The sequence below is a fragment of the Stenella coeruleoalba genome (genome assembly GCF_951394435.1).
Source record: "Stenella coeruleoalba genome assembly, chromosome: 8".
Classification (NCBI taxonomy): Eukaryota; Metazoa; Chordata; class Mammalia; order Artiodactyla; family Delphinidae; genus Stenella; species Stenella coeruleoalba.
The window spans coordinates 104,223,614-104,238,858 of NC_137154.1; the positions used below are offsets into that span (position 1 = coordinate 104,223,614).

Below are 15,245 nucleotides of genomic sequence, written 5' to 3' on the forward strand. Positions count from 1 at the left end.
TTATCAAAACCGGGCTTCCCTGGTGGTGCAGTGGTTGAGAGTCCGCCTGCCGATGCAGGGGACGCAGGTTCGTGCCCCGGTCCGGGAAGATCCCACATGCCGTGGAGCAGCTGGGCCCATGAGCCATGGCCGCTGAGCCTGCGCTCCGCAACGGGAGAGGCCACAACAGTGAGAGGCCCGCGTACCACAAAAATAAATAAATAAATAAATAAAAATTAAAAAAAAAAAATCAAAACCAAGTAAACAGCAAATCTTGTCAACATAAAAAAATACATATATATACCACTGAATACCTATAGAAGAACAATATAGAATACAGAAATTACAAATTCTTGGAGTATCAAACATTTGTAATTTTTAAGTTTTTTTAAAGCTATACATACAATTATTAAAATGGAAGAACATTCAATATGGAGACAAAGAAGATGTTCTAGAAAAGTGAGACATTAGTAAGTTTCATCCATCAACTTTCACTCTTATAAGACAGTTATCAATGTGAAATACCACAATGATATAAGCCAGTGATGTATTCCATGATCAGTTATGTAAAAATGTGCTGGCTAAGGTCACCTCTGGCCCTAATAATGTTAGTGAAGAAATTAATGTAATATTCAATGTGCCCTTCAAGCAAGAGTGTAATATAAATTTAATGTATCTTTATATTTTTAAAAACACATATGCAATCACTATTTTATTTTAGATCCTGTGGCTAAGAATCCAGAGATTTCCAGCTCATTGTCTAAAATGGGGTGAAGTATTTCTGATATAAAGAACAAAGGAAAACTAATGTGGCTTTCAGCTTAACAGGAGATAAATTTCAAGCAATCAGTCTGAGGTACAGGGAAAACTGTCTCAGTCATGAATGCGGTTGCATTTAAAGTAAAAACATCCCATTATATCTTATATAAAGACATGCTCAATAGTCTACAGAATACCAGGAAACCACAGGAGGGGGAAAAAAAGTATATATATATATATATATACACACACACACACACACATACACACATTCAATATATATAATAAAGATATTAAAAAATTACAGTTGGAAGAAGCCAAATTAATTAGGATCCCCCAACTAATGAAGGAAACCCCTTTACAACAGTCTTTGATGCTTGACCATTTTCAATAACAAGAGAGTTTTATCCTTTACAAGGCTAGGAAGACTTAAAGTTTAAAACCTCCAACACTGCAGACTTCCCTGGTGGCGCAGTGGTTAAGAATCCGCCTGCCAATGCAGGGGACACGGGTTTAATCCCTGGTCCAGGAAGATCCCACATGCTGTGGAACAACTAAGCCCATGTGCCACAACTACTGAGCCTGCACTCTAGACCCCGTGAGCCACAACTACTGAGCGCATGTGCCACAACTACTGAAGCCTGCGTGCCTAAACCCCGAGCTCCAGAACAAGAGGAAACCACTGCAATGAGAAGCCCGCGCACCGCAACGGAGAGTAGCCCCCAGTCGATGCAACTAGAGAAACCCATGTGCAGCAACGAAGACCCAACACAACCAAATAAATAAGTAAATAAATAAAAATTAAAAAAAAAAATTAAAACCTCCAACATTTTATTAGGAAAATTTTAGATGCAATCTTCAGTGCTGCTATAGGACTAATGTCAGTCATGCACTTCCTTTAATTTGATTCATGCTGAGTGAAAATATATCCAATTTTATGACATATATTTAGTTGTGAGGTGCAGCAAAGTAGTTAAGTGAAACACTTAAGACAGACTTGAGTTTGAAACCTGGATATCAGTTTCCTTATTTGCAGATACCAGCAGCAATAACAAAGGGTTAGTGTGAGATGTGAATGAGATGATGTATGAAATGTCTAGCACAGTGCTACCTTTTTAAAAGGGCTCAACAAATGCTGGCAATTATCATCACTGTATTAGCCCACTCAGTCTACCACAATAAGCTCTAGCTGCTATGTGAGTGTATATACCTATGCTACACTTTGTGGCATTTTTTCATCACCTTATGTGTTCTAACCTTGGGTAGTATATTTTGCCAAGATTAAAGACAGAATGAAGGCAAATGGGACCAAAGCATATGCATTCCTCATTTTCCCACTCCATTTCCTGAAGGAAAGAGATGTTTGCTCTATTACCAAAAGCAGTGATGGTGTACACAGAGGGAAACACACCGTGGGCACAACTTTTCCTGGGTGATAAGCAGCTTATAAACTGCATAATTGTATTCTGCTTATTTTAGACAACCACTGATTGCTCCCTTATATATTCTCATTTGTAGGCATAATTATAATTTCTATCAAATTTGCCCAATCGAAAAAAAAGTGCTATGCTCACTGATCATATATCCAAATACCTTTTATATTTGCAGATAGCATATGTATGTCAGTTTTGCTGTGTGACATATAAGTAGATGGATTCATAAAACTCTACCAACTACATGCCCCTTTAAAGACATGGTTTTCGGAATTCCCCGGTGGCCTAGTGATTAGGTTTCCGGGCTTTCAATGCCAGGGCCCAGCGTCGGGGAACTAAGATCCCCCAAGCCTGCAGCCAAAAGGAAAAAAAAAAAAAAAAAAAATTGACCAAACAATAAAGATATGATTTTCAAAGTAAAGCTTGCAAAAACAAGCTTGAGGGCCTCCCTGGTGGTGCAGTGGTTGAGAGTCCGCCTGCCGATGCAGGGGACGCAGGTTCATGCCCCGGTCTGGGAAGATCCCACATGCCTCGGGGTGGCTGGGCCCGTGAGCCATGGCCGCTGAGCCTGCGCGTCCGGAGCCTGTGCTCCGCAACGGGAGAGGCCACAGCAGTGAGGCCTGACTACAACAAAAAACAAAACCAAAAACAAACAAAAAAAAACAAGCTTGAAATCTACTTCTCTGCTCACCTCTGAAGATTAGTCTAGTGCTTTCTCTTTGCCAGAGGAATCGGAATTGAATTGCAAAATTTAAAAGTACTCCTATATCGCTTCACATAAGTAACATACTTTGCCCACTGCAGTCAAGATTTATGAGATTAGATATTAAAAGGGTTGACGAAGTTAAAGAACACTTCATCTTAAAAACTAATTTGGGTGAGTCTTCTTTAAGCATACTTTTAAAATATTATTTTGACTTTTGAACCTTGTATATATTTTATATACTCAAACATAAAAGTTTAAAAGGGAGCCCTTTTACACTGTTGGTGGGAACATAAACTAGTGCAGCCACTGTGAAGAACAGTATAGAGGTTCCTTAAAAAAACTAAAAATAGAGCTAACATATGATCCTGCAATCCCACACCTGGGCATAGACCCTGAGAAAACCGTAATTCAAAAAGAGTCATGGACCGCAATGTTCACTGCAGCACTGTTTACAATAGCCAGGACATGGAAGCAACCTAAATGTCCACTGACAGATGAATGGATAAAGAGATGTAGTATGTGTGTATACAAACACACACACACACACACACCCCTCCAGACACCGGAATATTACTCAGCCATAAAAAACAATAATGCCATTTGCAGCAACATATACGGACCTAGAGATTATCTAACTAAGTGAAGTAAGTCAGACAAAGACAAATATCACATGATATCACTTATATGTGGAATCTAAAAAAGTGATACAAATTAACTTATTTACAAAATACAGACTCACAAAGAAAACAAACTTACCAAAGGTTAACCAAAGTTTACCAAAGGGGGAAGGGGGGATGAAAAATTAGGGGTTTGGGATTAACAGATACACATTACTAAATATAAAATAAACAAGGACCTATGGCACAGGGAACTATATTCAGTATCTTATAATAACCTATAAAGGAAAAGAATCTGAAAAAGAATGTATGTATATCTGAATCACTTTGCTGTACACCTGAAACTAACACAACATTGTAAATCAACTACACTTCAATAAAAAGTTGTTTCTTTCTGAAAAAAAAATAAAGTTTAAAAAAGAAAACCTTAAGATAAAAAATGAAACCAGGGCCTCCCTGGTGGTGTAGTGGTTGAGAGTCCGCCTGCCGATGCAGGGGACGCGGGTTCGTGCCCCGATCTGGGAGGATCCCACATGCCGCGGAGCGGCTGGGCCCGTGACCCATGGCTGCTGGGCCTGGGCATCTGGAGCCTGTGCTCCGCGGCAGCGGTAGAGACCGCAGTGGTGAGAGGCCCGCGTACAGCAAAAACAAAACAAAAAACAAAAAACCAATTAACCATATCAAATTGGCAGTATAACCAAACAGAGGAAAGTACTTCAAGTGACTTCTGAACACAGTAAGTACTCTGATTATACAGCCTTCATGTAATATATTCTAAGGACAAAAATAGATGCAAAGAAACCTTAAACTTTACTCAGTTTATTGTTAGTAATGATATTGGTATGATAATTTTGAAATGATTTTAAGTATACATAGTAGGATAAGGCAAGTATGTTAATTTTATTAGGAACCAAGATTTTTGTTTAAGACAAAAGAGACCAATATAGAATCAAAGAAGTTAAAGAAAAATCTGCTACGTTAAATCTGAATTGGATATATCACTAAGAACTTGATTCACAAGCAAAAAACCATTTTTAGTTCTCCCCTCTGAAAGGGCCTAGAAATAGTGACACTCCAGCAGCAATGAATATGCCAAACATCCAGATCTTGGTGTCTATACACCGTTTCTCACTACAAAGAACCAAGACTCCTTAGATTAACAGCCCATTCCAGATCTGAAACGAGGAAAGTAACAAGGCAAGCCTGGGATATCCTGTGCCAGAAAGCACTCCCAGCAGTAAAAAGACACAGGAGACAGCTTGAAAAGGTTCCTACTGTCCAAATTTGGGACAGTTAGATCAAGAAGAAAAACGACTGTAATGGTTATTAATAAAAATAAATAAACAAATTAAAACCCATGAGTCCATAGCGAAACTTTTAACGCAAGTTCATGTGCCTGACACACAGTGAGGCCAAACAAACTGAAACGTCGGAGTCTGGAGCAGAGAAAGGTTTACTGCAGGGCCATGCAAGGAGATGAGGTGGCTCATGCCCTAATAAGCCCCAAGCTCCCCGAAGGCTGGCGAAGTACTTTTAAAAGCCAGGTGAGGGAGGGAGGTTGCGAGGTTTGTGATCAGCTTGTGCACAATTCTCCGACTGTCTGATGGTGAGGCAGCAGGGTGGTGTCACAGGGGTTAACATTATCAGTCCTTAGGCAACAGGAGGCCTGGGGCTATGTGCTCAAGGTCGCCAAGGAGTTAACATCTTCCATTTGTTGGAGGGGGGTAGGTTTACATCTGCAAAACAACTCAGGAAATGTGCATCAAACACTATTATCTAGGTACTTCAGAGAGGAGCCACAGCAGAGGATCTGGGGGAAGGCCCTCCTGGGAAGGCCCCATGGGGCCCTGCTCCTTACAGTTATCCCCATAAAAAAGAAAAAAAAAAAAACCCTTATTTGCCACCATTGGGGGTGACTATTGCCCCAGTATTCTTTACTCTGAATACTGATAACTGGAGGGAGGACATTAGCATTTTTAGGAGGAAGTTTAGTTCACTCCTAGTTAATGAAGGAAATCTTCCAAACAGAAAATCTCCAATAAAATAACTGATTTAAGCAAGAGTCATCAATGGGTGCTAAAATCACTGAGCAAAGGGTAGGCAGAAACAGGTATTTGCTTGGTGTCAAGGAACTACTCCAAGATCACGTACAAATCACAAACAGGGAAACCACATCTTTATAACAGATCTGGTAGTCACCATTTTGATCAAGTGGTCACATTTAGTATCCTTAACAGTGTGGCAATCTGACATTAAATACCTCCTAAATGGCATAACATGAAGTACACAGCATCATCTATTAAATATTCTTGCCAAATAAAGTTTTCCTTAAGCTACTCAAGCTTTTCTTTAGACCTAACTTCCAGTAACAGGAAATTCAGGGTGATAGAGGAATTAATTAAATGACACCATTAGGAAACAGACAAACCCAGAAGTGGGAGCATTCTATAAAGCAAGTGGTTTGGTTAATTGTCAGAATAAAAAAAGATGGGTACTCCTCTTTTAAAAAAGGACTAGAGGCGTGATCAACAAATGCAATGCTGGGGGTAGGGGTAGATTTCCCAAAAGAGACCTTGGCATACTAAGGAAATTTGCATATGGATTGTTAATTTAGAAAGGTGTTGATAATGATACTGGGGTTAGAATGTCCTTAGTTTTAGGAATCCATGCTGAAATACTGGAGTGTCATGGAGTTTGCAATTTACTTTCAAATGATTACATATTGAGACACACAGAAAGGGAGGAGAGGGGGGAAATGGCAAAAATGTCAATCACTGAATCTAGGTACTGGGGTGTTCACGGCATTTTTCCCTCAATTTCAAAGAGACTGACATTTTTCATAATTAAGTTTAAAAAAAGTGTACCTGTACTGAGAGGAATGGTAGAAAACACATCTACACTGGAATTATATCTGGATACAAATCTCACCTCTATCACTAACTAGTTGTGTGGCCTTTTAAAGCAAGTTACTTAATATCACTTGAGTTTGTCTCATCTGTAAAACTCAAGTAATAATATCTGAAGTCATTAGGTTGTTCTGAGAATAAAATCACATCAGATATGTAAAATGCCTAGCAGTGTTGCACACAATAAGTAAATCTGGTTTTCATAATTAATGCAATCATCCTAAAATACAAGACTACAGGAAAACATTCCTTTCATTATTGCCACATTCCATGATTAGGAAGCTACATTAGGTAAAATTAAATATCCATTGGCAGTGAAAGTGAAGTAATGGGGGTAACTGTATAAATGAAGATTTACATAATATTTTTTTTAAATGCAATAATTCCGACCGAAACACTCTAGGCAAAAAAAAACTACCTACCCAAACAACTGGTATCTATCAAATTGTGAAGTCTGCTTTTGGTATTAGCCGCTTATCTGAATAAAACAGTAAGAAAATAAGTGGAAGTTAAAGAGAATGTCTTCCTAACCAACAGAAAATCTACTTATACGTGGAAAAAAATGTAAGTTCTGGCCTTCATTTCTATAAGTCAGTCCCAATAAAGCAGACTTACTGGGCTTTACTCTAAATTCTGGTTAACCTTCATACAACTCACAAGCATGCTTCCTTTCATCAGTTCTAACGTACTCGTCATTTCACTCGCAGGTAACCCTTTTCTGGTTAGGCCAGCAGAAAATGACTAGATGCAGACTGATCCCCAGATAGGAAACAAAAAAAGGTTTTCATTTTTTGTTTTTTAAGTAAGTGCCAACCTTTTCTTCCCAGTACCAGAGAAAAAAAGCAGCAGGGGAGAGGAGGGAACAGTGGGTCTCGCGCTGCGGGCTCGACCAGGTGAGACGCTAACACTCCGCCTCCTCGGGGTTAGGGTGCTGGGCACACACGCGTGCGGATGCGGGGCGTCCTGGGAGATTGGGGCAATTTCTCCTGGACGGCGGGACCCAAGGCCAGTCTCCTTCCCGAAGGCTCAGATGCCATTGAGGGGACCCTGCGGGGTGTCTCCCGGCGCGGAGGGGGGTGAGGAGACCAGGCGTTCCCTTCCGTCCAGCGCCCAGATGGGGGACGCACGGCGTCAGCCCTTCGGAGGGCGCGCCCGAGGGCGCGGGCGGCGAAGAGGGGCCGGCCCTGCCCTCCCCTCCCCGTTACCTGCAGGCGGCGGTGCCAGGGCCCGGAGGCCTGCTGCTCCTCCTCCTCCTCCTCCTCCTCCCCGCCAGGCTGAGGCGGCGAGGGGGTGGTGGCGACGGTGGCGGCGGCAGCCCGGGGGTAGGGGGCGGAGCGCACGGCCCGCTCCCTCTCTCCTCCCCCGGGAGGCGGAGGAGACCCTATCTCGGGCCGCCGCGCCTAGGCCCGTGGACAGCCTGCGGCAGGGGCATGGCGGCCCCGAGCAGCGGCGTGCCTGCGAGGTGGGAGAGTGCGAGGCGGCGGGAGGGGAGCGCTCTGGGGGCCTGAGGGGAGGAGCGAGGGGGCCCGGCGAGCCGCGCGCGGGCGGCCGTTGGGGGCGGTTGGCCGAGGGCAGGCGGCGGTTTGGGGAGCGAGGCGACGGCTCGCGTTTTCCCGGCGGGGCGGGGTGGGGAAGGGGAAGGGGAGTGAGGGGAGGGGAGGGGGAGGTTGGGAGGGAGCCGCCGCCGCGCGCGTGCGGGCCGGCGCCGCCGCGGTTGCCGCTCCGCTCACTCCAGCCTGTTTGGGGGCACTTTGTTTGTGTCCCACAATGCTCTGCGCGGGCGGCCGGGCTGGGGAGGGGGAGGGCAAGTGGGCGGGGCGGAGAGAGCTCGGGGGCGGGGCGCGAGCTCGGGGCGGGGAAACGCGGGTACTGCGCAGGCGCAGAGGACGCTGCTCCCGGTCGCCGTCGCTCGAGTTTGGTCTCCCGACGCACCCGCGGGTTTTGACAGGAGCCGTGCATCTTCATGCCTTCGTGAACACGTGTAGAGTTACCTTCACAGGCCGCCTAGGCCCTGGCCAATTCGCCCTTCCTCTGCCCGTCTGCTCAGCCGGCTTCCCGCTAACCTTGACAAGCATTTCTGCGCACGGTGCACGCTTCTTGCATTTTTTTTTCCTTCTTTGAACTAAAACCGAAACAAACTCCTGTTTTCTCGAGTGGTTTCTGTAGCGGCGCTGAACCGGAACACCCCAGATGCTCTCTCTCGGTGAGAGGGTGAGCTGGTAGTCAGCCCATTTCTCACACGCGGAAACTGAGGCCGGCGGAGAGGCGGCCCCGGACAGGTGAGGATGCCGTGCGCCGCCGGCTCCCGCACCCGCCTCCCCGCAGGCAGCCAAGCCCGGCCGGTGTCCGGCTCCCTGCGGCCTCTGCAGCCCGGGGCGTCCTCTCGGCGCCCGAGGATTGTTCTAGAATTTCCCTGGGCCACCCGGCGGGAGGTGCGGTTTTGAAATGACTGGAGAAATCCATCTTATTCCCCCAACACGGGGTCACCTAGAGCCGCTCCCCAAATATGCCTGTTCCTTTCACACCTGGAGTCTCGTTTGGTTCCACCGCCACTAACTTGACTTTCCGGCGAGGGAGTATGCGGGGGGCTTGAGAGTTCTCGGTCAACTGCAAAATCGCGTGAAGTGTTAAAACTCCGGGACTCCAAGCCTTAGCGTCCCCGGCCCGGCGGGCGAGCGCTCGGACGGGGCTCGGTGGCCCGGAGGGGCGCCCTGGGCGGCTGGCAGAAGCGCGCCCCAGGCTAGTCGGCCGGCCGCGCTGGGGCCAAGGGGGTGCGGCCTGCAGCGCCCGGGGGCTCCTCAGCTGCATGCTGTGTTTTCCCATGCTTTCAGGTTTTGCACGGAAAAACTTCTCCAAAGGGCTTTGTTCAAGGTGGCCGGCACCCCGTCTGAAGTAGAGTGGCGTTTTCTTCTGAAACACTTGGCAACGTCTTGCATTGATCTCACTGAGAGACAAGCACCCCAGCACCCTAGCACCCCCTCTTTCTAGCCACTGAAATCTACGTGAAAAATAAAGGCCATAAAAAGCAACGTCAAATTGTATAGTCTTCTGCGGTTTCCAACAGATTTTCAAGTATATATAATGTTTAATCCCAACAGCAATCGTAATACGTAGGTTTTGCTGTTATTCCCACCATCATTTTTATTATTCCCATTTCAGAGATGAGGAAAGTCAGGAAGATGCGCATGAGGCCCAGAAAGTTTGTGCTGAGATTTGAAGAAGGAGAAGAAAAAGAAGGCGGAATGCTTACCCTGGAAGGGGAACGGCGGCGACAGAGCAAGTCTCAGGAAGGGCCTGGTGTGTGTTAGAGCAGGTGCACAAGGTAATACCTGGAGAAGAATCAGGGTGGGAATAAAACAGTCAAACAAATCCCGCGGACCTCTCCTAGGGCATTTAATCGGAGAGTCGATAAGGGACCTCTAGGCAAGTCCTTACTGCTTCCCAGGGGATTGAGGTGGCAGCCCTGGCACAAAGTACAGCTTTTCTTGTATTACTCTCTTGTCTTTTCTCCGTTTCCTCCCTTTTTGTACTTTTCTGTTTTTCATTTTATATTTAAAAATTATCATCTTCTCACCCCACCCCCTCCCTGGGACTGGAGGATAAATTAACCACCCAATGGCTGTGGGACCCTAAGGGCACAGGGCTAGATGGTTGGATAGGGTGTGAGAAGATATAAAAAGATTAACTTTGTAGGAGTCCTCTCCTCTGTTTTGGCTTTGGGCAGGGTCACTTTCTGTGGCATCTGCAGCCTCCCACTTTCTCCTGGGCTAGTAGAGACTTGCCCTTGGGTTGGCGGAATATATACACCTTTTTTTCTACACTAGGTTAAATAATACTGCTGGGAGGATTTTATGAAACCAGAATCCTGCACACAGGTGAAACAAACAAACGGAGACAGTTATGAGGAACCTTTAATTATTAACCTGGTGTAGGTGATTCTGAGGAATTCAAATTCCAGGCGAAGAGCGTTTTATTTCAGCCCTGAGCTGTTCGGGGGGCCAGATTCTGGCAGAGATGGCACTCGCTTGTGGTAGACCATAAGGGCTGAATGGGAACTTAGTTACTTAGTCCACAACTTATTTCAGAGCAAGAACACTGGACACTTAACTGAAAGATCTCTAGTCCAACTCGGATAATTCCAATAGAGGAGAACTCACTACTGCACAAAGCAGCCTTGCTCCCCTATTAGATCATTCCAACTATATTAACAAAATTAGCCTTACTCCCCAACCCTGAAACTTGCACCTCTTCTCGTATTCCCATTTCATCATCCATCCAGTTGAGCATGTCAGCTTGGCTACTTCACTACTCTACCACATCTCAGTTCCAACCCATCAACAAGTCCTGCTGAATTCGTCCATTCCTACGACCACCATCCTAATCTTGTAACCAAGCAGGACCCCATGGGGCCTTCCCTTCCCAGGACAGGCCTTCCCCCAGATCCTCTGCTTTAGCTCCTCTCTGAAGTACCTAGATAATAGTGGACTTGATGCACATTTCCTGAGTTGTTTTGCAGATGTAAAAAAACCCCCTCTCCAACAAATGGAAGATGCTAACCTTGATCACATAGCCCCAGGCCTCCTGGAGCCTAAGGACTGATGAAGTTAACCCCTGTGACACCACCCTGCTACCTCACCATCAGACAATCAGAGAATTGATAAGCTGATAAGCTGATCACATACCCTGAGGCTCCCCCTGCCACCCTGGCTTTTAAAAGTGCTTTGCCGACCTTCGGGGAGCTCCGGGCTTTTTAGGGCATGAGCCTCCTCATCTTGCATGGCCCCGAGGTTTGTTTGTTTGTTTGGCCTCACTGTGCATCGGGCACACGAACTTGCATTAACAATCTAAGACACCAACCAATACCTTGTACCCGGAGAACTGTAATACCACCTACCTGGTTTCCCGAATATACCCCCCCCCCTTCTCTTCACTCTCTGCATGGTAGCTGGAGTTAAAATGCATAGTGATTTTATCACACAACAATGGCTTCCTATTGTTTTTAGGATAAAATCTCAAACTTTTACCATGGCTTTCACAGCTACAAATGTGGGCCTGTTCAATACATAGCTTCAGCTTCAACTCTCATTATACTCTTTCAAGGAACATGCCAGATGCAGATTTTTTTTTCACATCTTCTAAAATGCCACACTCTTTCCTCCAGTGCATACATTACTCCCTCTGTATATGTATACATTGTTCCTTATCTAATTCCTCTCAATCCACACATCTCTTCTACATAATATATGTATTTAAAGAGAAAAACCAGGGCTTCCCGGTGGTTCAGTGGTTAAGAATCTGCCTGCCAATGCAGGGGACATGGGTTCGAGCCCTTGTTTGGGAAGATCCCATAAGCTACAGAACAAATAAGCCTGTGTGCCACAACTACTGAGCCTGCACTCTAGATCCCACGGGCCACAACTGAGCCCATGTGCCACAACTACTGAAGCCCATGAGCCTAGAGCCCGTGCTCTGCAAGAGAAGCCACTGCAGTGAAGAAACCCGTGCACCGCAAGGAAGAGTAGCCCCTGCTCCCTGCAACTAGAGAAAGCCCGCATGCGCAGCAAGGAAGACCCAACACAGACAAAAATAAATAATTAACATAATAATAATAAAAAAATAAAGAGAAAAACCACAAGCCCAAATGGCGTCACTTTTGCTAAAACCCATGGTACCAAACCTAGATTTAATACCTGACCTAATTGCAGTTTCGACCTTTACCGGGAATGTAATCTTAATCAGCCAGTTTGGAAGTTTCTGGTCAGCAATAATAATAATCTGTCACAGGGACCCTCTCCATTCCCCACCTCATCCCGCCCCAGGAAGAAGATGCAGTCTGCATGATGAAACCCTTGCTGTCACTTCCCCCCACAGAAGAAGGTGTCCTGGCCTAAAAATAATCCTTTCTATTCTTTTATTAAACATCCCTTGCCCCCCACTTCTTCCTATAAAACCTCCCATTTTGTACAGCCCCTCAGAGCACACTTCTCATTGCTAGATGGGATGCTACCTGATTCAGGAATCGAATAAACTGAATTAGATCTTCAAATTTACTGAGATGAATTTTGTTTTTTTAACAAAATACATGAACATTATGAGATATAATTTACATACCATGCAATACACCCATTTAAAGTGTTACAGTTCAGTGTTTTTTAGTATATGCAGAGTTGTGCAGTCATCACCACAGTCAATTTTTGAACATTCTCGTAACCCCAAGAAGAAACTCTTACCATTAGCAGTCACTCTCCCTTCCTCCCCAGCTCCTCAGCCCTAGGCAACCACTAATCTGTATACTTTCTGCTTCTACAGATTTGCCCATTCTGGACGTTTCATATAAATGGAATTCAGCTCTCTTTCTGACAACCACTCATTCAAGGCCTCCTCCCCTGTTTCCCCTGACTGTGTTAGATCCCATGGTATAGATTCTTAGAGCTCCCTGCATTTCTCCAACACTCTTCTAATTACCACTGTAGTTCCCTCTTATCATTCACCACTTTAATCCCAGAGCCTAGCACAGTGTCTAGCCCATAATAGGTATTTGATAAATGTTTAAGGAATGAATCATGAATAATGAAATAAATGAATATGGGGGCCAATTTTATCAGTAGAATGGCAACTTCCCAAGACCTGTGATGTCAGGGAAGAAGCTTGTGCTTCAGTAGACTTACCCATTCTTCTCCAAGATGCCAGAATATCCACAATTAAAGTCCATCCTTTTTTTTTTTTTTTTTTTTTTTTTTGCTGTACGCAGGCCTCTCACTGTCGTGGCCTCTCCCTGCCTCTCCACAGGCTCCAGTAAGATCTAGATGTATTATCAGATTCGTGTTTAATTTTTTGGCAGGATACCTTCCTGGGTGGTGGTGTATTTTTCCATTAGGAGACACACAGTGTGTGCTTGTCTCTCTTTTTGTAGTGTTAACAGCTGTTGGTGAATAATGCCTGCATCAATTCATTCATTAGGGGTTTTAAAATGGTGATATAATTCAATCATTCTTCATTTAGAAGCTACAATATTTCTACAAGGGAAATCACCCCTCTTCAATTATTTGATTACCTGTTGGTATAGTTCATGTAAGAAAGCAGGATAAATGCTTGATTCTTTCCCTTTCACTATCTCTTAACCCTGTCGACTCTCATTTTCAACTGCCACCATCCTGATCCAAAATCCTTAACCTAACCTCCAAGATCTTGAACCTTTAGTGCCCTATTCATCTTGCAAGGTCCTGAATGATCTGGTCCCTGTCTGTTTCTCCAGCCTCATTTCCTGCTATTTTCCTCCTCCTTTTCTCACTATATCTAAGCCTCAAAAAGCTTTTGATGACCCCTCTACCTGGAAAGCTTTCTCCAATGTCCTCTTCCCTTACTAACTCTTACATTGCTTTCTTAAGGAAGGCTAGATTGGTGTTCCAGTTATAATCTCTTATACCACCTTCTACTTGTCCTTCATAGCAAGTCTTATAGCTTGTATTACTTCTGTGATTATTTGTTTAATATTTGCTTCCCCCACTAAACTATAAGATCAAAAAGTCAGGGACCTTGTCTATTTTGGTACCATATTTTTTCCTAAGCTTAATTTAACGCTCGTAATATAGTATGTGTGCAAAAAATAAATGTTGAATAACATTGAATTGAAGTCAGATTTGGGAAAAATAAACATTTGTCTCGATTTGTAAAGAGTAAAGATAACTAACATTTTTTTTTTTTTTCAGTACGTGGGCCTCTCACTGTTGTGGCCTCTCCCGTTGCGGAGCACAGGCTCCAGACGCAGGCTCAGCGGCCATGGCTCACGGGCCCAGCTGCTCCGCGGCATGTGGGATCTTCCCGGACCGGGGCACGAACCTGCGTCCCCTGCATCGGCAGGCGGACTCTCAACTACTGCGCCACCAGGGAAGCCCGATAACAAACATTTATTGAGAACAAGGTACTCTCCTAAGTTCTTCTAATATTCATTATAACCTTATGAAGTAGATATAATTACCTGTAATTGACAGGTAAGGAACTGAAGAGAGAGTAAGTTCACATAGATAGTAAATGTCAGAGTCAGGATTGAAATCTAAGCAATCTGGGGACTTCCCTGGTGGCGCAATGGTTAAGAATCTGCCTGCCAATGCAGGGGACGCAGGTTTGATTCCTGGTCTAGGAAGATCCCACATGCCGCGGAGCAACTAAGCCCGTTCACCACAACTACTGAGCCTGCACTCTAGAGCCCCAACTACTGAGTCTGTGAGCCGCAACTACTGAAGCCCATGCACCTAGAGCCCGTGCTCCGCAACATGAGAAGCCACCGCAATGAGAAGCCTGCGCATGGCAATGAAGAGTAGCCCCTGCTCGCCGCAACTAGAGAAAGCCCACTTGCAGCAATGAAGACCCAACGCAGCCAAAAATAAATAAATAAATAAAAAAGAAATCTAAGCAATCTGGCTCTAGAACCCCAGATATAAGGTTAAAACCCTAGTATACTGCAGTCTGTAAGAACAACAACACAAATGTCTACACTGGAGAGGAACTGACCTCAATTCTTTGAGCCCTAAATTCAAAAATTCCAGAGAAGGGGCTTATTAGCTTAGGTCAGGTACTCATCCCTAAACCAACCAACCAAAATCAACGCGATGGGCATCATTAAGAACATGCAGCTTCTATTCCAGATATGTGGATGCAAAGGGGCAATTTCCAGAAGAAGGGGGAATGCCAGGCAGGCAATCTCATAGAGGGTACACACATATTTCTTCCCATACATCCAGTATCATAAATTCCCTTGTCCAACATAATGCACTTTTCCCACATAGAACAACAGATACCTTGCCTCCTCAGTGAGAAGCTATTCAAAGACATAGCTAGCTACCAC

General features: G+C 44.9%; 1 protein-coding gene and 1 long non-coding RNA gene across 5 annotated transcripts in view; one reads left to right on the plus strand and one right to left on the minus strand.

Annotated features, from left to right (window-relative positions):
* The window catches only part of ZBTB44 (zinc finger and BTB domain containing 44), a 70,241-nt gene extending 62,191 nt beyond the window's left edge, over positions 1-8,050 (minus strand). For 3 of the 4 annotated variants that reach the window (XM_079928955.1, XM_079928953.1, XM_079928956.1), the window contains exons 1-2: positions 7,606-8,050; positions 6,823-6,878 (exon numbers count right to left, since the gene is read on the minus strand). The gene's annotated coding sequence lies outside the window, so the exon portion shown is untranslated. The remainder of the gene's footprint in view (positions 1-6,822; positions 6,879-7,605) is intronic. The other variant, XM_079928954.1, reaches the window with a different exon arrangement.
* Positions 8,051-8,379: 329 nt separating this feature from the next.
* Positions 8,380-14,334, plus strand: LOC307190090. The gene is made up of 3 exons (XR_013829361.1): positions 8,380-8,679; positions 9,560-9,722; positions 14,110-14,334. It is a non-coding gene; the product is annotated as an uncharacterized lncRNA (long non-coding RNA).
* The last annotated feature ends 911 nt before the right edge of the window (positions 14,335-15,245 follow it).